General features: G+C 27.6%; 1 protein-coding gene across 2 annotated transcripts in view; it reads right to left on the minus strand.

The window, feature by feature from the left end:
- Invadolysin (leishmanolysin-like peptidase, invadolysin) overlaps window positions 1–25,294 on the minus strand; it is a 108,323-nt gene that overhangs the window by 81,375 nt on the left and 1,654 nt on the right. The window lies entirely within an intron of this gene.

Here is a 25,294-nt window from a genome sequence, read left to right on the forward strand (position 1 = left end):
TAAAATTTTGACAAAATTCTGTATGGTAATAAAATTTTAACAAAATTTTGGTAGATTATTTTTGGGGATCGGCTATATATAACAATAGACTGATATGGACTAATTTTGGCATGGTTGTTAGCGGCCATATACTAGCGCAATGTACCAAATTTCACGACGTACCACATTTCAACCGGATCGGATGAATTTTGCTCCTCCAAGAGCGTCGGAGGTCAAATCTGGTGATCGGTTTATATGGGGGCTATATATAATTATGGACCGATGTGGACCAATTCCTGCATAGTTGTTAGAGACCATAAAGGGTGATACGGTCAAAATTTGGTCAATATAAACTTGACGTATTTCTTTCAATTTTGCATTTAAAAAACCTGAACACCCCTCATTTTGAAGGTGTGTGTGTAGAATGTTGCTCCTATTTTGATTTTGGAATTCACTCTCCAGTTGTCAAAATGCCGTCCAAGCAAGAAGAGCAGCGTATCAAAATTTTGCTCGCGCATCGCGAAAATCCGAGCTACTCGCACGCAAAGCTGGCAAAATCGCTAAAAGTTGCCAAATCAACCGTTACAAATGTAATTAAAGTGTTTGGGGAACATTTGTCGACAGCCAGGAAGTCTGGATCGGGGGGTAATCGAAAACCGGAAGCCGCTGAGACGACAAAGAGAGTTGCCGGTAGTTTCAAGCGAAACCCTAACCTCTCTCTCCGAGATGCCGCAAATAAGCTGGGTGTATCGTCTACAACCGTGCATCGAGCCAAAAAACGAGCCGGACTATCGACTTACAAGAAGGTAGTGACTCCAAATCGCGATGATAAACAAAATGCGACGGCCAAAGCGCGATCTCGTAGGCTGTACACGACGATGCTGAAGAAGTTTGACTGCGTGGTAATGGACGACGAAACCTACGTCAAACCCGACTACAAGCAGCTTCCGGGACAGGAGTTGTATACGGCAAAAGGAAGGGGAAAGGTAGCAGATATTTTCAAGCACATAAAACTGTCAAAGTTCGCAAAGCCATCTGTACCTGTGGCTTGAAAAGCAGCATTTTCATAGCTTCCGGGACTGTCAACCAAGAAATTTGCGTGAAAGAGTGTTTGAATAAACGTCGGCTGCCTTTCCTGAAGAAACACGGTTGTTCCGTACTGTTTTGGCCGGATATGGCATCTTGCCATTACGGTAAAAAGGGCATGGAGTGGTACGCCGCCAACAACGTGTCCCAAGGACAAGAACCCTCCCAACACGCCAGAGCTCCGCCCAATTGAGAAATACTGGGCTATTGTCAAGTGGAACATAAAGAAGACAAAAAAAACTGCTAAGGACGAGCAGCAGTTCAAGGCAAACTGGCTTTCTGCGGCGAAGAAGGTGGACAAGGTGGCTGTACAAAATCTGATGGCAGGTGTCAAGCGTGAGGCCCGGCAATTCGGATTTGGAAAAGCGAAAGCCTAACTGAATATTTTTCCTGAATTTTATACTAATTGAACTTGGAAAATAAATTTAATTTGATTTTTTAAATAAACGACTTCACCGATTTCCACGCGTTTTCCCTTGACCAAATTTTGACCGTATCACCCTTTATACCAACACCATGTACTAAATTTCAGCCGAATCGGATGAAATTTCCTTCTCTTAGAGGCTCCGCAATCCAATCCGATGTGGACCAATTTTTACATGGTTGTTAGAAACCATATACTAACACAATGTAGCAAATTTCAACCGTATCGGATGAATTTTGCTCCTCCAAAAGGCTCCGTAAGCCAAATCTGAGCGTCGGTTTATATGGGAGCTATAGGTAAAAGTGGACCGATATGACCCATTTGCAATACCATCCAACCTACATCAATAAAAACTAATTGTGACAAGTTTCAAGTCAATAGCTTGTTTCGTTCGGAAGTTAGCGTGACAACAGACGGACGGACGGACATGCTTAGATCGACTCAGAATGTCACCACGACCCAAAATATATATACTTTTTGGGGTATTAGAGCAATATTTCAATGTGTTACAAACGGAATGACAAAGTTAATTACCCCCCATCCTATGGTGGAGGGTATAAAAAGAATTTGCAAATAAAATATCCAAGTTATTTGGTATTTTTAATAATTTGAAGCATTTCATTTCAACATGGTATGTACTTCTTTGTGGAACACTCGTCATTGTTTAGCAATAAAAGACATGTATTGTTCGATATGACCTTTGGGGGGCACATCTCATCCCATCAGTGCTACAATGACCTTTAAAATCCCAAATATAAAAATGTCCATCTCAAAATTCATCACCCGTTTCACACTTTTGCAAGTTGATACACGACTGCCATCGAAGCAACTAAAATTTTCGGTACTCCAGTGAAATGCTTTGCAAATGATAACAAAGAAGACACCCTCAACCTACAAATCTACGTAATTCCAATTAACTTCTATAATACGCCCTGCAAATAAATTTCATTTGAATTGTTTATATCATCAGCGGCGGCAACAGCTAACGAAGCTTACCTTTCCATGGTAATATTTGGGGCTTTTTCCAACAATCCCACGTCATCATCATTGTAATAAGCATGAATTAAAGAAAAGGGTTTTATAACGAACGATGATGATATTCTCAGTAAAATATTTGCCTCAAACAAAGAAATCATGGCAAACACAAAGAAATCATGGCATTTTTAATTTAACGTAATGACTGAAATCAAAGTTTTCCTGATAATTGTCATACATTATCGGATTAATTGTAAAATATTCTGAGGATTTTTTTTTACTTATAATGAAAACTTGGAATACACATGAATGGGTTAAATTGGTAGGACACAATTAATGTCGGGTTGATTCTGCAAGCAATCCTAATAAGAGGGTTGTCTTTTATATTTCGGGATTTGGCAATCCTAGTGTAGCAATCTGCCAATTGACAGCTACTATACCCTACACTCCAAAAAGAAAGACCTCAGCAAGATGGAAAATTTTGGTTTATTTAAGAAATTTTAGAAAATTTTCAATAAACTGTATTACAAACGCAGATGCAACGTACAAATTAGTAAATATTTTCGAAAAATGGAAGAAAATTTATTAGATATTTATTTTTTTTTTTCACTTGTTGAACAACATTTGACAACCTTTTCTATAGGAATAAAATTTTGACAAAATTTTCCATAGAAATAAAATTTTGACAAAATTTTCTATAGAAATAAAATTTTGACAAAATGTTCTATAGAAATAAAATTTTGACAAAACTTTCCTTAGAGATAAAATGTAGATTTTTCTATTGCAATAACATTTTGACAAAATTTTCTATAGAAATGAAATTTTGACAAAATTTTCTATAGAAATGAAATTTTAAAAAAAAATTTCTATAGAAATAAAATTTTGACAAAATTTTCTATAGAAATAAAATGTTGACAAAAATTTCTATAGAAATAAAATGTTGACAAAATTTTCTATAGAAATAAAATTTTGACAAAATTTTCTATAGAAATAACATTTTGACAAAATTTTCCATAGATATAAAATTTTGACAAAATTTTCTATAGAAATAAAATTTTGACAAAATGTTCTATAGAAATAAAATTTTGACAAAACTTTCCTTAGAGATAAAATGTAGATTTTTCTATTGCAATAACATTTTGACAAAATTTTCTATAGAAATGAAATTTTGACAAAATTTTCTATAGAAATGAAATTTTAAAAAAAATTTCTATAGAAATAAAATTTTGACAAAATTTTCTATAGAAATAAAATGTTGACAAAAATTTCTATAGAAATAAAATGTTGACAAAATTTTCTATAGAAATAAAATTTTGACAAAATTTTCTATAGAAATAACATTTTGACAAAATTTTCCATAGATATAAAATTTTGACAAAATTTTCTATAGAAATAAAATTTTGACAAAATTTTCTATAGAAATAAAATTTTGACAAAATTTTCTATAGAAATAAAATTTTGACAAAATTTTCTATAGAAATGAAATTTTGACAAAATTTTCTATAGAAATGAAATTTTGACAAAATTTTCTATAGAAATAAAATTTTGACACAATTTTCTATAGAAATAAAATTTTGACAAAATCTTCTATAGAAATAAAATTTTCACAAAATTTTCTATAGAAATAAAGTTTTGACAAAATTTTCTATAGAAATAAAATTTTGACAAAATTTTCTATAGAAATAAAATTTTAACAAAATTTTCCATAGAAATAAAATTTTGACAAAATTTTCTATTGAAATAAAATTGTGACAAAATTTTCTATAGAAATAAAATTTTGACAAAAGCTTCTATAGAAATAAAATTTTGACAAAACTTTCCTTCGAGATAAAATGTAGATTTTTCTATTGAAATAACATTTTGACAACATTTTCTATACAAATAAAATATTGACAAAATTTTCTATAGAAATAAAATTTTGACAACATTTTCTATAGAAATAAAATTTTGACAAAACTTTCTATAGAAATAAAATTTTGATAAAATTTCCTATGGAAATAAAATTTTGACAAAAGTTTCTATAGAAATAAAATTTTGACAAAATTTTCTATAGAAATAAAATGTTGACAAAGTTTTCTATAGCAATAAAATGTTGACAAAATTTTCTATAAAAATAAAATTTTGACAAAATTTTCTATAGAAATAAAATGTTGACAACATTTTGTATAGAAATAAAATTTTGACACAATTTTCTATAGAAATAAAATTTTGACAAAATCTTCTATAGAAATAAAATTTTCACAAAATTTTCTATAGAAATAAAATTTTGACAAAATTTTCCATAGAAATAAAATTTTGACAAAATTTTCTATAGAAATAAAATTTTGACAAAATGTTCTATAAAAATAAAATTTTGACAAAATGTTCTATAAAAATAAAATTTTGACAAAACTTTCCTTAGAGATAAAATGTAGATTTTTCTATTGAAATAACATTTTGACAAAATTTTCTATATAAATAAAATTTTGACAAAATTTTCTATAGAAATGAAATTTTGACAAAATTTTCTATAGAAATGAAATTTTGACAAAATTTTCTATAGAAATAAAATTTTGACAAAATTTTCTATAGAAATAAAATAAATAAAAATTTTGACAAAATTTTCTATAGAAATAAAATATTGACAAAATTTTCTATAGCAATAAAATGTTGACAAAATTTTCTATAAAAATAAAATTTTGACAAAATTTTCTATAGAAATAAAATTTTGACAAAATTTTGTATAGAAATAAAATTTTGACACAATTTTCTTTAGAAATAAAATTTTGACAAAATCTTCTATAGAAATAAAATTTTGACAAAATTTTCTATAGAAATAAAATTTTTACAAAATTTTCTATAGAAATACAATTTTGACAAAATTTTCTATAGAAATAAAATTTTGACAAAATTTTCTATAGAAATAAAATTTTGACAAAATTTTCTATAGAAATAAAATTTTGACAAAATTTTCCATAGAAATAAAATTTTGACAAAATTTTCCACAGAAATAAAATTTTTACAAAATTTTCTATAGAAATACAATTTTGACAAAATTTTCTATAGAAATAAAATTTTGACAAAATTTTCTATAGAAATAAAATTTTGACACAATTTTCTATAGAAATAAAATTTTGACAAAATTTTCCATAGAAATTGAAATAAAATTTTTACAAAATTTTTTATAGAAATAAAATTTTCACAAAATTTTCTATAACAATAAAATTTTGATAAAACTTTCCTTAGAGATAAAATCGGGACATAATTTTCTTTAGAAACAAGATTTTGACAAAATTTTCTATATAAATAAAATTTTGACAAAATTTCCATAGACATAAAATTTTGACAAAATTTTCTGTAGAAATAAAATTTTGATAAAATTTTCTATGGAAATAAAATTTTGACCAAATTTTCTATAGAAATAAAATTTTGACAAAATTTTCTATAGAAATAAAACTTTGACAAAAATTTCTATAGAAATAAAATTTTGACGAAATTTTATATAGAAATAAAATTTTGATAAAATTTTCTATAGAAATAAAATTTTGACCAAATTTTCTATAGAAATAAAATTTGGACAAAATTTTCTATAGAAATAAAATTTTGAAAAAATTTTCTATTTAAATAAAATGTTGACAAAATTTTCTATAGAAATAAAATTTTGAGAAAATTTTCTATGGAAATAAAATTTTGACAAAACTTTCCTTAGAGATAAAATATAGACTTTTCTATTGAAATAAAATTTTGACAATATTTTCTATAGAAATAAAATTTGGACAAAATTTTCTATAGAAAAAAAATTTTAACAAAATTTTCTATAGAAACAAAATTGTGACAAAATTTTCTATAGAAATAAAATTTTGAAAAAAATTTTCTATAGAAATAAAATGTTGACAAAATTTTCTATAGAAATACAATTTTGAGAAAATTTTCTATAAAAATAAAATTTTGACAAAACTTTCCTTAGAGATAAAATGAAGATTTTTCTATTGAAATAACATTTTGACAAAATTTTCTATAGAAATACAATTTTGACAAAATTTTCTATAGAAATACAATTTTGACAAAATTTTCTATAGAAATAAAATTTTGAAAAAATTTTCTATAGAAATAAAATTTTGACAAAATTTTGTATAGAAATAAAATTTTGACAAAATTTTCTATTGAAATAAAATTTTTACAAAATTTTCTATAGAAATAAAATTTTCACAAAATTTTCTATAACAATAAAATTTTTCTTTAGAAACAAGATTTTGACAAAATTTTCCATAGAAATAAAATTTTGACAAAATTTTCTATAGAAACATAATTTTGACAAAGTTTTCTACAGAAATAAAATTTTGGCAAAAGTTTCTAAGAAATAAAGTTTTGACAAAATTTTCTATAGAAATAAAATTTTGACAAAATTTTCTATAGAAATAAAATTTTGACAAAATTTTCTATAGAAATAAAATTTTGACAAAATTTTCTATAACAATAAAATTTTGACAAAAATTTCTATACAAATAAAATTTTGACAAAGTTTTCTATACAAATAAAATTTTGCAAAATAAGATTTTTTGTTTGGCATTTTTTTGGTAGATTTTTCCACAAATTTTGGTAGATTATTTTTGTGAGATAATTTATAATGTATAATTTACGTAAACTATGCTGCAGGTTAATGAATAAAATTGAGCAATATTTTCAAATAATACTCATTAAAAATTACATTTTATAATTTATTAAAATTTTTTGTTGGATTTTTTTTTTTTTGATTTAAAGCTATGTATTCAAATTAAAAATAAACTTGTAAACCGGTGCAACCGTGAGAGACACGTTTAAACATTTAAAATCACATTTAACAAATCAAAAGATAAAAAACTAACAAAACCACAAAACAGGTCCAAACAATGACGTTGAGCGAATGAATTTCTGCAAACTCATAACACAAAGTGTGCAATAAAAAAAGAAATTTATGTTTTATGTTAAGTTCAAATACAAATTCATTACATTGGCAATTGGCCGGTAAAATGTCCGGAATCCAGGTAATTTTTGGATATATTTTTTATTTTTTTTTTGTTTTGTGATATACAATACAATCGTTAACCGATGGTTCACAGTGTAATGTGATTTAATCGCATGACCATTTCCTGTGGTCAGTCAACTAAGACAAATTGGTTCCTGAAAATTTTGAAGCCAGCAGAAAGAAATTGAAAGTATTTCTTTAAGGCGGCACACCTGAATTGCCGCTAATAATAGATGAAGTGAGTGGTAATTGTTATAGCAACAAGACAACTCTTCACTATGTGTATATATCGACCAATTGATACAGAAAAAATAGCGTTTTTATATTACAAAAAAAAAACAAATGATGAATTTTCAATATTTTTCAGAAAAAATGTCGTCGTTAAACTGACACCAAAATTATTTTATTTTTTATTGCAAAATAATTATTTGGATTTAGTTTAATTTTTTTATGTTTATAAATTGAACGTGGTTATTAAATTCAATGACAGCACAAATATTTTCAGTGTAAACTAGAGCAGAAGGAAATATTGTGGGAGTTTATGTCAACATAAAAATTTGCCATGAAATGTTTATAGAAAATTTGTCACAATATTGCCATCAACTTGAAATTATCTAAATTTTTTATTTTTATAAAAAATTCCTTCAACATTTTATTATTTTAGAAAATTTTAAATTTCATCAACATTTTCGATTAAAAAAAAATTTATTAAAGAATAATTTTTCCAATAATTTTTATTGAATGTGGACTCAGATTCATGGAAAATGTTTTCTACTTCAAGACGTTATAAAGGGTGATTTGTTAAGAGCTTGATAACTTTTTTAAAAAAAAAAACGCATAAAATTTGCAAAATCTCATCGGTTCTTTATTTGAAACGTTAGATTGGTCCATGACATTTACTTTTTGAAGATAATTTCATTTAAATGTTGACCGCGGCTGCGTCTTAGGTGGTCCATTCGGAAAGTCCAATTTTGGGCAACTTTTTCGAGCATTTCGGCCGGAATAGCCCGAATTTCTTCGGAAATGTTGTCTTCCAAAGCTGGAATAGTTGCTGGCTTATTTCTGTAGACTTTAGACTTGACGTAGCCCCACAAAAAATAGTCTAAAGGCGTCAAATCGCATGATCTTGGTGGCCAACTTACCGGTCCATTTCTTGAGATGAATTGTTCTCCGAAGTTTTCCCTCAAAATGGCCATAGAATCGCGAGCTGTGTGGCATGTAGCGCCATCTTGTTGAAACCACATGTCAACCAAGTTCAGTTCTTCCATTTTTGGCAACAAAAAGTTTGTTAGCATCGAACGATAGCGATCGCCATTCACCGTAACGTTGCGTCCAACAGCATCTTTGAAAAAATACGGTCCAATGATTCCACCAGCGTACAAACCACACCAAACAGTGCATTTTTCGGGATGCATGGGCAGTTCTTGAACGGCTTCTGGTTGCTCTTCACTCCAAATGCGGCAATTTTGCTTATTTACGTAGCCATTCAACCAGAAATGAGCCTCATCGCTGAACAAAATTTGTCGATAAAAAAGCGGATTTTCTGCCAACTTTTCTAGGGCCCATTCACTGAAAATTCGACGTTGTGGCAGATCGTAAGTCTATTCATGATGAAATGTCAAAGCATACTGAGCATCTTTCTCTTTGACACCATGTCTGAAATCCCACGTGATCTGTCAAATACTAATGCATGAAAATCCTAACCTCAAAAGAATCACCCTTTATAATTATGGGCCGATGTGGACCAATTTTTGCATGGTCATTAGAGAACATATACCAACACCATGTACCAAATTTCAGCCGGATCGGATGAAATTTGCTTCTCTTAGAGCCATCGCAAGCCAAATTTGGGGGTCCGTTTATATGGGGGCTATACGTAAAAGTAGACTGATATGGACCAATTTTTGCATGGTTGTTAGAGACCATATACTAACACCATGTACTAAATTTCAGCCGGATCGGAAGAAATTTGCTTCTCTTAGAGCAATCGCAAGCCAAATTTGGGGGTCTGTTTATATGGGGGCTATACGTAAAAGTGGACCGATATGGCCCATTTGCAATACCATCCGACCTACATCAATATCAAGTACTTGTGCCAAGTTTCAAATCGATAGCTTGTTTCGTTCGGAAGTAAGCGTGATTTCAACAGACGGACGGACGGACGGACATGCTCAGATCGACTCAATATATATATACTTTATGGGGTCTTAGAGCAATATTTCGATGGGTTACAAACGGAATGACAAAGTTAATATACCCCCCATCCTATGGTGGAGGGTATAATAATAATTACGTAGTTCAGAAACAATTATCTTCCATTCAAATGTATTAACCCTGAAATAAACCTTATGTTAAAAGCTTTAATTTTTCTTCTGTTTTTACTTGTACTAACAGCATTTAGAACAAAAACTGTCATTTTTAAAACCTATCTCAAATACTTCAAGAGCTATATGGGCTTATTCTGAAAACTTGATTCTTGAATTGCGACCGAATGGCCTTACGAAAATGAGCGCTATTTGGCCTACAACATCTTTAAAAGTGTGAGAAAAAATACAAAAAAGAACCCAAAAGAGTATTAGCTATAGTTTTTGTATAAATGTCCATTTACTAGAAACATACAGTAGAAAAATTTGTCTCAAATTTTCGTATTTTTCGTTTATTGTTAAAGAAGTTTATAAAAATGTATTTTTGTGCTCACCAATATAGAAAATATTTATAGCTTATTTAGATTAAATCCTGTACTTTAAAATAACATCGAGAAATAAATCGAAACTAAGTGGGAAAATAGAATTTGGTGTCTTTTTCGAATGTCCTTCTAAGTGGACATCGGTAGTGAAAGGGTTAATGCTAAAACAAACGATTCATTTGCTTTTATTGTAACAATAAAACGAATGTCTTGTTTGTGATTAAAAAAAAAAAGAAAATGGAACTAAAAATGTATTTTTATAAAAAAATTCTTAAAAATTTCATTTTTATAGAAAATTTCATCAAAATATTATTTTCATCTAAAATTTTCACCAAAATTTTATTTTATATAAAATTTTATAAAAATTTCATCAAATTTTTATTTTTATTTTTATAGAATTTTCTTTTTTATATTTTGACAAGTAATTTTGAAGAAAATTTTGTGTTTAATACAAATTTATTAAATCGCGATATTCCTTAATTTTAATTTAATTATTATTTTTTTTTAACAAAAAATAAAATCTTATTTAGTCACAAGAAATTAAGTAGAGCAGATAAACTTCGCTTCAATTCAAATAAAAGCATTAATACCCTAAATCACGTGATTCATTTGTTTTTTGTTTTAAACAAAACGATTATCTTGTTTGTGATTATTAAAAAAAAAAACAATGGAATTGGAAATGGACAATAAGATTTGACTTTATAAGTAGCTTTAATTAATTTGACATTTGAGAAAATTATAAACTAAAACTCATTCCATGACATTTCAACTTAATTTCGGGCTATTAAACCAAAATAACCCAAAAGTGAGGGCTACTATGAAATTATCGCTCACTTGGGGTCCATATCAAAAACATCCAGTATCACCATTTGAATTTGTAGTTAAGTGTAAAAGCTATTACCCATTGGATAGAGCCGAGTTTGAGGTTTTCAATAAAAAGAATACTTAATTTTCAGTAAAAATTGGCAACAACAAAAACCAAAAGACAAAAAACTAATGGAGTACAAATAACAAAAAAAAAAAAAAACGTCGACTCTACCGGTGATTGCAAAAAGGCAGTAAAGCAGATTTCAGATAGGTTTGATTTTTTTTTTGTCGCCCAAGGTCGTACATAATGCCCAACACGATGGGTATTGCACGTACAAATCAACTTGATGGGACATAGCGCGCTCGCGCGAACATTGCAATCATAAAAAATTACTTGGAAAGTACAGACCTACATTACTGGAATTCATCATAGGCAATATTGCAATAATTTTCTATTAAAATGCAAAAAATTTTATAATAATGCACCTGCACAAGTAATGGTCACAAACCACAATTTTACTATCGAATAAAATGACACCATTCAAATGCTTGTACTTTTAATACATCAATCAAGCTTGTTGCCGGGAATATAAACTCATAAACGGATACTATTGACATTTTAACTTTATTATTCTGACGGTAATAACCCCTAGAAATATGTACAGGCAAAGTAGCAAGAAGAAAGTAAAGATTTATGTGATTTTATTTACTTTTGCAATTATTGAAAACTTGATTCTCGATTTTTTTTTCAAAAAAAAAAAAAAATACTAAATCCATTTTCCTCTTTGAATTCATTGTCAATTTTTTGATTTTTTCTTTCAAAGCCGATCAAATGCCATTTATTAGATTTGGCATAACATAAAACTTCGTTAAGTTCGACTTTTGTACCCCTACACCCTCAATTTTACTTCTGCTAAATTTGAAGTCGGTTACCACAAAATTGTATTAACAGACAGACTGACGAATGGACTTGGTGAAACCGACTCAACGGTATTGTCCTGAACATTATAGGAAAATACAACATGTGTATATCTCGTATTCTCCTGGCTATTGCTAACATGCACATCAACTCATAAAACCCTATTCCAGAGTGCGGCCCCGGCTACAAAAACCAAGTTATAGTCAAACGATAAAAAAATTCCCCCCACTGTACTTAGCAATAATCGAATATTTTCCTAAAACTCTTTTTAATGAAATAAATCAAGTGAAAGAATAATAAAAGCATTAATTGCAAATACGCAATGTAGACAACACTCAAACAATTAATTGTTATTTATAAGCATAATTTAAATTTAAAAAGTTAGAACCTGTTATGAAACAAAAAAAAAAAGATTTCTAAATAATTCATTCAATGTGATGGGTTCACCGAAAAAAAAATGTTCATTCTAACAATAAGATCATTATATATTCTCATTAAATACAGAAAAGCAATTACGCTTTAATTCTTTTCGAAACAAATACACACAAATTCAATCGATATACATAAATCCATAATTTCATCTTTTCTAGTTTGGAATCACACGGTATTCAAGAAACTGTACTCTTCCACAGAGACGACCACTTACTTATGTTCTTTAAGTGGCAATTGCCGCTCATAATTATTATTTTCCGGAATGGGTTGCCACTCGAGCCAAAAAACTTTCAAACAAAAAATTTTATTTTTATAGAAAATTTTAGAAAATTTTTTATTTCTATGGAAATTTTGTCAAAGTTTTATTTCCAAAGAAAATTTTATCAAAATTTTATGTCTATAAAAAATTTTGTCAAAATTTCATTTCTATAGAAAATTTTGTTAAAATTTTATTTCTATAGAAAATTTTGACAAAATTTTATTTCTATAGAAAATTTTGTCAAACTTATTTCTACCGAAAATTTTATTTCTATAGAAAATTTTGCCAAACTTTTATTTCTATACAAAATTTCGTCAAAATTTTATTTCTATTGAAAAATTTTCGACATTTTATTTCTATGAAAAATTTTGTCAAACAAAAAAAAAAAAAACAAAAAATTTTGTCAAAATTTTATTTCTATAGACAATATTGTCAAAACTTTATTTCTATAGAAATATTTGTCAAAATTTTATTTCTATAGAAAATTTTGTCAAAATTTTATTTCTATAGAAAATTTGGCCAAAAATTTTATTTCCATAAAAAAATTTGTCAAAATTTTTTTTCTTTATATAGAATATTTTGCCAAATTTTTATTTCTATAGAAAATTTTGTCAAAATTTTATTTCTATAGAAAATTTTATTTCTATAGAAAATTTTGTCAAAATTTTATTTCTATAGAAAAATTTGTCAAAATTTTATTTCTATAAAAAAAATTGTCAAAATTTTATTTCTATAGACAATATTGTCAAAACTTTATTTCTATAGAAAATTTTGTCAAAAATTTATTTCTATAGAAAATTTTGTCAAAATTTTACTTCTATAGAAAATTTTGTCAAAATTTTATATCTATAAAAAATTTTGTTAAAATGTTATTTCTATAGACAATATTGTCAAAAATTTTATTTCTATAGAAAATTTTGTCAAAATTTTATTTCTATAGAAAATTTTGTCAAAATTTTATTTCTATAGAAAATTTTGTCACAATTGTATTTCTATAGAAAATTTTATTTTGAATTTTTTATTTCTATAGAAAATTTTATCAACATTTTATTTCTATAGAAAATTTTATCAAAATTTTATATTGTCAAAATTTTATTTCTATAGAAAATTTTGTCTACATTTTACTTCTATAGAAAATTTTGTCAAAATTTTATTTCTATAAAAAAATTTGTCAAAATTTTATTTCTATAGACAATATTGTCAAAACTTTATTTCTATAGAAAATTTTGTCAAAAATTTATTTCTATAGAAAATTTTGTTAAAATTTTATTTCTATAGAAAATTTTGTCAAACTTTTATTTCTATAGAAAATTTTGTCAAAACTTTATTTTTATAGTAAATTTTGTCAAAATTTTATTTCTATAGAAAATTTTGTCAAAATTTTATTTCTAGAGAAAATTTTGTCAAAATTTTTTTTCTAGAGAAAATTTGGCAAAAATTTCATTTCTTAGAAAATGTCAAAATTTTATTTCCATAAAAAAATTTGTCAAAATTTTATTTCTATAGACAATATTGTCAAAACTTTATTTCTATAGAAAATTTTGTCAAAAATTTATTTCTATAGAAAATTTTGTTAAAATTTTATTTCTATAGACAATTTTGTCAAACTTTTATTTCTATAGAAAATTTTGTCAAAATTTTATTTCTATAGAAAATTTTGTCAAAATTTTATTTCTATAGAAAATTTTGTCAAAATTTTATTTCTATAGAAAATTTTGTCAAAATTTTATTTCTATAGAAAATTTTGAAAATTTTATTTTAAAATTTTTATTTCTATAGAAAATTTTATCAACATTTTATTTCTATAGAAAATTTTATCAAAATTTTATATTGTCAAAATTTTATTTCTATAGAAAATTTTGTAAAAATTTTCTTTCTATAGAAGATTTTATTTCTACAGAAAATTTTGTCAAAATTTAATTTCTGTAGAAAATTTTGTGAAAATTTAATTTCTATAGAAAATTTTGTGAAAATTTTATTTCTATAGAAAATTTTGAAAATGTTGTTTCTATAGAAAATGTTGTCAAAATGTTTTTTTTATAGAAAATTTTGAAAATTTTATTTCTATAGAAAATTTTGTCAAAATTTTATGTCTATAGAAAATTTTGCCGAACTGTTATTTCTATACAAAATTTCGTCAAAATTTTATTTCTATTGAAATTTTGTCAAAAAAAAAAAAACAAAAAAAATGTCAAAATTGTATTTCTATAGACAATATTGACAAAACATTATTTCTATAGAAAATTTTGTTAAAATTTAATTTCTACTGAATTTTTTTTTTTTTTAAATTTTACTTCTATAGAAAACTTTGTAAAAATTTTACTTTTATAGAAAATTTTATCAAAACTTTATTTCTATAGAAAATTTTGTCAAAATTTTATTTCTATAGTAAATTTTGTCAAAATTTTATTTCTATAGAAAATTTTGTTAAGATTTTATTTCTATAGAAAATTTTGTCAAACTTTTATTTCTATAGAAAATTTTGTCAAAACTTTATTTTTATAGTAAATTTTGTCAAAATTTTATTTCTATAGAAAATTTTGTCAAAATTTTATTTCTAGAGAAAGTTTTGTCAAAGTTTTATTTCTAGAGAAAATTTGGCCAAAGTTTGATTTCTTAGAAAATGTCAAAATTTTATTTCCATAAAAAAATTTGTCAAAATTTTATTTCTATAGACAATATTGTCAAAACTTTATTTCTATAGTAAATTTTGTCAAAATTTTATTTCTATAGAAAATTTTGTTAAAATTTTATTTCTATAGAAAATTTTGTCAAACTTTTATTTCTATAGAAAATTTTGTCAAAATTTTATTTTTATAGTAAATTTTGTCAAAATTTTATTTCTATAGAAAATTTTGTCAAAATTTTATTTCTAGAGAAAGTTTTGTCAAAGTTTTATTTCTAGAGAAAATTTGGCCAGAGTTTGATTTCTTAGAAAATGTCAAAATTTTATTTCCATAAAACAATTTGTCAAAATTTTATTTCTATAGACAATATTGTCAAAACTTTATTTCTATAGAAAATTTTGTCAAAAATTTATTTCTATAGAAAATTTTGTTAAAATTTTATTTCTATAGAAAATTTTGTCAAAATTTTATTTCTATAGAAAATTTTGTCAAAATTTTATTTCTATAGAAAATTTTATTTTGAAATTTTTATTTCTATAGAAAATTTTGAAAATTTTATTTTGAAATTTTTATTTCTATAGAATATTTTATCAACATTTTATTTCTATAGAAAATTTTATCAAAATTTTATATTGTCAAAATTTTATTTCTATAGAAAATTTTGTACAAATTTTATTTCTATAGAAGATTTTATTTCTATAGAAAATTTTGTCAAAATTTAATTTCTGTAGAAAATTTTGTGAAAATTTAATTTCTATAGAAAATTTTGTGAAAATTTTATTTCTATAGAAAATTTTGAAAATGTTGTTTCTATAGAAAATGTTGTCAAAATGTTATTTTTATAGAAAATTTTGAAAATTTTATTTCTATAGAAAATTTTGTTATAATTTCATTTTATTTCTATAGAAAATTTTGTCAAAATTTTATTTCTATAGAAAATTTTGCCAAACTTTTATTTCTATACAAAATTTCGTCAAAATTTTATTTCTATTGAAATTTTGTCAAAAAAAAAACAAAAAAATTGTCAAAATTGTATTTCTATAGACAATATTGACAAAACTTTATTTCTATAGAAAATTTTGTCAAAATTTTATTTCTATAGAAAATTTTGTTAAAATTTTATTTCTATAGTAAGTTTTGTCAAAATTTTATTTCTATAGAAAATTTTGTCAAAATTTTATTTCTATAGAAAATTTTGCCAAAACTTTTATTTCTATAAAAAATTTCGTCAAAATTTTATTTCTATTGAAATTTTGTCAAAAAAAAAAACAAAAAAATTGTCAAAATTGTATTTCTATAGACAATATTGACAAAACTTAATTTCTATAGTAAATTTTGTCAAAATTTTATTTCTATAGAAAATTTTGTTAAAATTTTATTTCTATAGAAAAGTTTGTCAAACTTTTATTTCTATAGAAAATTTTGTCAAAATTTTATTTCTATAGAAAATTTTGAAAATTTTATTTCTATAGAAAATTTTGAAAATTTTATTTCTATAGAAACCAACAACTTCGGGACGTCTACTTAACTTTTATTCAAATCATAGCAAACGTATTATAATCAATACTGCGACGAACTTCATCAGGAGAGTATTCAACATTAGTGATCCTAGTTTTCATTTCGAAAATGGAGAGAAAATCAAAAGAATACTGACCAATAATGATTTCCCATTAAGGACAATTCAAAATCTAATATATAAAGTAAAATCAAAGCAGATTAACAACAAAGATGGAAATACCGAAAAAGAACTTAAAATTTACAAGCCAGTGACATATATATCTGGCTTTTCGGAAAGACTGTGCAAGTCTAATTTGTACGACAAAAAGAAATATCAATCAGTTCGTGTTAAAAACTACGAAAACAGTAAATGGATTATTTAGTAAAACTAAAACTAAAATCAAAAATGACGATAAAAGCAATGTAATTTATAAGATTAAATGTAACGGTGACAAATCCAATTTATGTAAAGAGACATATATTGGTACTACAATGACAAAACTGAAAACTAGATTATCTTCTCACAAATCGGATATTAAAGCCACTGATAAACCCATGGAGCAAAAAACAGCGCTTGCGGCCCACTGTGCGCTCACAGGTCACAAGCCAAACTTAGAAGACGTAAAAATTCTAGACCACGAAAACAACTACAGACGCAGATTTACTCTTGAAATGCTGCACATTATCAACACTCCACCTGACGAGAGAATGAATTACAAGAAAGAAATTGAGAACTGTGCTCGAATATATAGACATACATTACAAAAATATAAGAGAAAATTAGATTCAGTGTAAAACAGAGTGTAAAGCTGTGCACACCAGAATAAATGTAAATAGTAATAGTAGTTAAATAATTTATTGTTTGGTTCTGTTTGTTCGTGATTTTTGTAATTAAATTTACGGCCATTTTCTTGTAACTCCGTTAGGCTTTAACTGCCAGTTAACAGAAAGTAAATTGCAAATATCTTCTCTTCGGTTAATTTTAACTGAAAAATTTTCAGCAGTTAAATTTCTAATTGGCATGTGGAATATATAGGCAAGATGACAGATATGTCCATGGTACGGTTTAAAAGTTCGTTAGCTAACGGAGCACTAACGGAGCTTCATGAAAATGTGGGTTAAAAATTTTCTGTTTTTTGTTTCACTTCAGCCCTGAAAACGGTTTTGACGAAGTCAACCGAAATATTGGAAATAAAACTTAAATAAAAACATCAATCCTATGTTTTTTAATCGACCTATAGCCGAAACTGTGATAATTATTGCTTAAAAACATTTTATTTCTATAGAAAATTTTATCAAAATTTTATATTGTCAAAATTTTATTTCTATAGAAAATTTTGTAAAAATTTTATTTCTATAGAAGATGTAATTTCTATAGAAAATTTTGTCAAAATTATATTTCTATAGAAAATTTTGCCAAAATTCTATTTCTATAGGAAAATGTCAAAAATTTATTTCTAAAGGAAATTTAATCAAAATTTTATTTCTATTTTTGAATTTTGTTACGTTTGCTGATTTCCGTTTGGAAAATATAGTGAGAATCGTGAATTTGTCGTGAATCATGTGAATTGTCGTGAGTCGTGCGTGAACGTGAGTCTTTAAAAGTAGTTCGTGCGTGAGTACTGGTTTTCATTTCGTGAATGTGCGTGAGTGGGATTGGCTACCAAACGTATCGTGCGTGAGCGTGCGAGAATAAACATTTTGCTTCGTGAATGTGCGTGAGTGTGCGTGGAATTTTAGTCACGCGCACACCTCTACTTCCAAATAAATTCTTTAAGCGAATTTCTTAAATAAAATCAGAGTTTTTTTGCCAGTATGACTATACTACTACATATTCATCCTTGTTCTATTCGCTATACTATTATATTTTATCTCATTATTTTTATGCTATTTTGCCTTTAGGCAAAGAAAATCTTTAGAGTACATTGCTCCATGTTGATATTTAACCAAGAGATAGAAAAAAAACAAAAAAATATAGAGTTAAGCACATGCAACATAAAAAGCATAAACCATAAAAATACAGAGTGTACGGCTTCATTTGTTTTTTTTTTGGGTGCCGCTGCCTCCAACCCATAAAAACAGCGCAAAACGGCTATACGTAGGCCCACACCCCCACCACCCCTGTTATATTGAATATGGAGGGTATACTTAAAGAAAATATTGAACACTTCAAACTTAGCCACAGAGCCATAGGAACAGCACTTGAAATGTACTATTGAAGCAAACTGGTTTTTTGTATTTCTTTCTCCGAGTTTTGTTACTTTGGGATTTATTTATTTTCTGCTCAAGTTTTTTTGTTTTGTTTTGTTTGGTGTTTTGACTGTTGTTTGGTGGTTTTGCAGAGCTTTACTTTGCTTTGCACCTAATTGATGTAAATACAATGGGGAGTTACAGCAAATTCTTTATTTATTTTATTTTTATTGTCACCCTTCACCGATGCACGACAATTGCAGCTTCCCTCTTGGCATATGAGATGGTTAACTCTATTCAGAGATAAAAAAATGTAAGTAAAGTTTATGAGGAGATGTCACCATCTAACCAACTAGCCAGTCTGGCCTGGTGCTCAAGCATATAGCAAAATTTAAAAAGAAAAAAAAAATTATATTTAATATTAATAAGTTAATTGAACTCTCCTCTCTCTCTAAGTATTACATTCAAGGTAATTTATTTACGTTGATGATGTTATAAAATACATCTCTTATAAAGTTCCAAGGAAAATTCCAACAATGTCTACTTTATGAAAAAAAGACAACAAATGTAGACAAAACTTCTTAACAATTTTTGAAGGATTTTGTATTGCCTTGCAGAAATTTGCTTTCATCTCCTTGCCTCAGAGTTCAATTTCCATCACCCAGGTTTCTTAGAAAAATATAGCAATGGGAAAAATAAACGAAAATTGGCAGAACATTTACGCAACGTCATAACATTCAAGGTGATTGGTTTGGATTATAACGCAATAGGGATGACAATGTTTGGCAATTTAATCGTTGGTCCTTTTTTGGGACAATTCTATTAAATATTGTGATGATATTGAAGAAAGCTTGTATAGATGTTTGTGAAATGGAGTGCAAAAGTTTTCATCCTAATATGTAGCCGAGTCTTACATTAATACAACGGAGGATTACATTATGAAGGTGGTGCTTTAAGCACTTAGCCTACAAAGAAGATCACATTTGATAAAGATTGGAAACAAAAAACAGTCGCTTGAATCGAAGCAGGGCAATTGTTTTAACCACACGGATGAAAAAGACTGTTTTTCATATGTTTGGCTATAAACATTATATGTTTGGAACACAAATTTTTAAACACAATATTTTTGAGTGCAAGCATGTAATGTTCATAAACTAGCATAACATGTTTGGGACATATATGTTAATATGTTAGAACATATTATGTTTGGGACATAAAATGTTTGTAAATATAATATGCTTGGATGCAAACATATATTAATTTAGAAATAGCCTATAAACATATATGTGTTTAGTAGCTTGGAGCGCTATTTAACAGGGAGCGATATTGAATTAAGTTGGTGGTTGTTGCTTGTTATTACAAAATTAACATTTTATTTTTCCTTGGGCAATTGATCAGCTACTTCTTTGATCCTTACAAACTGTGTGGTCCGCTGTTCGAATCCCCGCCCGGCAAAAGGAAAAATTAAAATAAAAAAAAATCATAAAATTGAATAATTTCTTCTACAATGTTTGTATTACAGAAAAAGGTGCTAAGAACTAAAAAATCTCGTGGAAGTGAGAAAGATGTGGGGGAATATACAATTAGGCAGAAACAAAATTTTGAGCATTCAGGTCGAAAACCTATGTTGTTAGCACCTATACTACCTGTTTATTTTCATAATTCATTATGATTGTAAATATATAAATAAATAAATAAAATTTTGAGCAAAATATTGTAATAATATTTTTGGGTGCAAAATGCTTCCAAACATATTATATGTTCACATAATAACATATTGTTTTTTGGAAGACAACATTATTGAATTTGAATGCAAAAATACAAAATGTTTGGAACTTAGACTACCCAAACATATATTGTTTAGACCAATATGCTTTCAAACATATTATATATTGGAAGAGATCAAACATATAAATGTTTGGGCAATACCCAAAAATGTATATGCTTGAAGCAAAATATGTTTGGGAGTATATGTTACAGAAGCGATTTTTTGTGAGGGTGCATTGGTGCCAACAAAAGTCCATCATAATTTTCAAAAAAATTCTACCAAAAATCTACTATAAAAGAAGACCCTATCTTGAAGTTTGTTAAGATTTAGAATATATATATAGAAAATGTTAAAATTTGAATTTACCGAAAGTTTTGTCAAAATTTTATTTTACCGAAAGTTTTATCAAAATTTTATTTCTATAGAAAATTTTGTCAAAATTTTATTTCTATAGAAAGTTTTCTCAAATTTTAATTTCTATAGAAAATTTTGTGAATATTTTGTTTCTATAGACAATGTTGTCAAAATTTTATTTCTATAAAAAATTTTGTCAAAATTTTATTTCTATAAAAAATTTTGTCAAAATTCTATTTCTATAGCAAAATTTGTCAAAATTGTATTTCTTTAGAAAATTTTGTCAATATTTTATTTCTATAGGAAACTTTGTCAAAATTTTATTTCCATGCATTGACTAAACTACAAGTGTAGCTTAACCAACAGAGGAAAATAATGTTTGTCAAGTTTATTTGGCTTAAAGAACAAAACCAACAATAATCTGAGGGTTTCAAAGCTTCTCTAAGTGGTTTCACTGGAATGTGGAACGCCGTTCGGACTCGGCTATAAAAAGGACATTGTCAACATTTTATTTCTATAGAAAATATTGTCAAAATTCTATTTATATAAAATATTTTCTCAAAATTTTATTTTTATAGAAAATTTAATTTCCATACAAAATTTTCTCAAAATTTTATTTCTATAGAAAAATTTGTAAAAATTTTATTTCTATAGAAATTTTTGTCAAAATATTATTTCTATACACAATTTTGTCAAAATTGTACAAAATTGAAGCTTTGTTGGAGAGATATTTTACGAAAGTTGGAGAGGTAAACAGTAAAAAATCGGCCATTATTGGTGGATTTTTTACTGTTTACCACATTTGGTAGAATTCAAATGTGGCAGCTGTGATTTCTGCTGCTGTTTTTTTTCCAATGATTCCTTGTTTCGCGCACTGGAGCGAAACGACATAGAATTCCCTGCTTTAAATGTCATAAAGAAATGTTCTAACGAAACGAAAAAATATTGTTGGTATATCCACCACCATAGAATGGTGATGGTGGTATAATAAGTTTATCATTCCGTTTGTAACACATCGAAATATTGATTTCCGACTATATAAAGTATATTATTGATCAGGAAGAAATTCAAAGACGATTGAACCATGTTCGTCTGTTGTAATCCACCTACAGCCTTTAATAATGGCGCTATTGTCCTTAAATTTGGCACAGATTCGTCTTTTGATACCTGTGCTCCAGTTAGTTGCAATTTTCACATTTAGTGAAATAAAATTATCAGAATAACCTTTTTTCGACATATTTCAAAAGTATTTTTTCATTTCGGGTTCGGTTAGGAGCCCAAATTGAAAGAGATTTCTAAGAGTTTGTCCGAGACTGGTTCCAGAGGAACAGTTTATGGGTTGCTCCTGCTAAATTGTCCCAGGACGTGTCCTTTGGGATGAGTCCAAGACGCGTCCTAAAATGTAAGTTTACTCCGTCAATGAAAACCCCAGCGACTAGTCCTGTCAGTTCTGTGGTTGATCCATTTCCCGTAGGGTAGTTCCACACTTTTCCAAGCAAAAAATTGGGAGTTGTTCTAAAGGCACCACTTTAAAAGCACTTCCAAAATTTTCATGAGATTTGACACCGTTGGACTTTTTCTTTGGAGTTATTTGAAAGAAAAAGTGTACGTCGATAAGCCAGCAACAACTCAAGAGCTAAAGGATAAGATAATTCGGCACATTAACTGCATAGAACCTCCATTATGCTTCAGTGTTATCGAAAATTTCGACCATCGGATGAAGGTGTGCCACCGAGATCGCGGCGCCCATTTGGCCGATATTTTGTTCCATACATAATTGAGTAATACCAATATATCATAATAAAATAAAATTACAATAATTTCCTAAATAGTTTGTGTTTTATTCAAAATCAACATTGGCCCTTGAAATTTTAACCACCCTTTATAACATGGCTAAAAATTACAAAATTGACAAAATTTTCAATAGAAATAAAATTTTGACAATATAACATTTTGACAAAAAATAAAATAAAATTTTGACAAAATTTTCCAAAAGAAAACAAGTAAGGAAAGTCTAAAGTCGGGCGGGGCCGACTATATTATACCCTGCACCACTATGTAGATCTAAATTTTCGATACCATATCACATCCGACAAATGTGTTGGGGCTATATATAAAGGTTTGTCCCAAATACATACATTTAAATATCACTCGATCTGGACAGAATTTGATAGACTTCTACAAAATCTATAGACTCAAAATTTAAGTCGGATAATGCACTAGGGTGGAACATAATGTTAGTAAAAAATAAAAATATGGGAAACATTTAAATCTGGAGCAATTTTAAGAAAACTTCGCAAAAGTTTATTTATGATTTATCGCTCGATATATATGCATTAGAAGTTTAGGAAAATTAGAGTCATTTTTACAACTTTTCGACTAAGCAGTGGCGATTTTACAAGGAAAATGTTGGTATTTTGACCATTTTTGTCGAAATCAAAAAAACATATATATGGGAGCTATATCTAAATCTGAACCGATTTCAACTAAATTTGGCACGCATAGCTACAATGCTAATTCTACTCCCTGTGTAAAATTTCAACTAAATCGGAGTTAAAAATTGGCCTCTACGGTCATATGAGTGTAAATCGGGCGAAAGCTATATATGGGAAATATATCTAAATCTGAAACGATTTCAACCAAATTTGGCACGCATAGCTGCAATGCTTATTCTACTCCCTGTGCAAAATTTCAGCTAAATCGGAGCAAAAAATTGGCCTCTGTAGTCATATGAGTGTAAATCGGCCGAAAGCTATATATGGGAGCTATATCTAAATCTGAACCGATTTCAACCAAATTTGGCACGCATAGCTACAATGCTAATTATACTCCCTGTGCAAAATTTCAACTAAATCGGAGCAAAAAATTGGCCTCTGTGGTCATTTGAGTGTAAATCGGGCGAAAGCTATATATGGGAGCTATATCTAAATCTGAACCGATTTCAACCAAATTTGACACGCATAGCTACAATGCTAATTCTGCTCCCTGTGCAAAATTTCAACTAAATCGGAGCAAAAAATTGGCCTCTGTGGGCAAATGAGTGTAAATCGGGCGAAAGCTATATATGGGAGCTATATCTAAATCTGAACCGATTTGGCTGATATTTTGCAAGTTTTTCGAGACTCATAAAATATTCGGATGTACGGAATTTTAGGAAGATCGGTTGATATACACGCCAATTATGGCCAGATCGGTGAAAAATATATATGGCAGCTATATCTAAATCTGAACCGATTTTTTTCCAAAATCAATAGGGATCGTCTTTGAGCCAAAACAGGACCCTATACCAAATTTTAGGACAATCGGACTAAAACTGCGAGCTGTACTTTGCACACAAAAATACATCAACAGACAGACAGACAGACGGACAGACAGACAGACGGACATCGCTAAATCGACTCAGAATTTAATTCTAAGACGATCGGTATACTAAACGATGGGTCTCAGACTTTTCCTTCTTGGCGTTACATACAAATGCACAAACTTATTATACCCTGTACCACAGTAGTGGTGAAGGGTATAAAAATGGACAAAATTTCCTGTAGAAATAATTTTTTTATTTTTTTAGTTTTTGAAAAGATTTTCTCCAAATGTTAGTAGATTATTTTTGTCTCATGTTTCGACCGTGAATGTAATGGACCACTTTAACCGAACAAAGCCATTTGACCTTTTTACATTGGACATTTTTTAAAACTTTACTCACAGGCTAAGTACAATATTAATCATAACTTTTGATAGAAGTGTCCAATAAATTCGAAATTTTGACAGGATGTAATTCACAAAAATCCGAATAAAACACAACGAACTCCATCAAAATACGCTAAGTGGACTTAGCGTACTCTGGAATGAGGGCATCGATATAATTCTAATATGTACCAATCTCCCCCATTTGAGGGGATAGCAGGTTGAATGAAACAGAAAGTAAAATTTGCTATTTTAGTTCTTGTGCTCATTCGAGAAAAGGGGTAAAAAAATTATATGAAAGGCCTCACACCATTGGATTTTCGTGTAGGCTTAGACGAGATATTTAAGGGCGATTTCGATTGGGAAAAAAGGTGCAACATTCTCGAAATTGATTGCGAGATATCAAGGACACTGTCATAGATTTTGGATACTTTATACCTCACAATATTATAAATTAATAATAACTTTAGAATTACACTATCATTTGGCCGAAATGTCAATTAGGGAAAAAGTAGTGTAACACCAAGGCAACATATTTTTTGCGAATCGAAAACGCCCTAAGATTCATCTAAATCTCAAACAAAACTTATTATAAATCCAGTATGTGACGTAGTCTCCGTATG

This window comes from Haematobia irritans, chromosome 1, assembly GCF_050003625.1.
Source record: "Haematobia irritans isolate KBUSLIRL chromosome 1, ASM5000362v1, whole genome shotgun sequence".
Lineage (NCBI taxonomy): Eukaryota > Metazoa > Arthropoda > Insecta > Diptera > Muscidae > Haematobia > Haematobia irritans.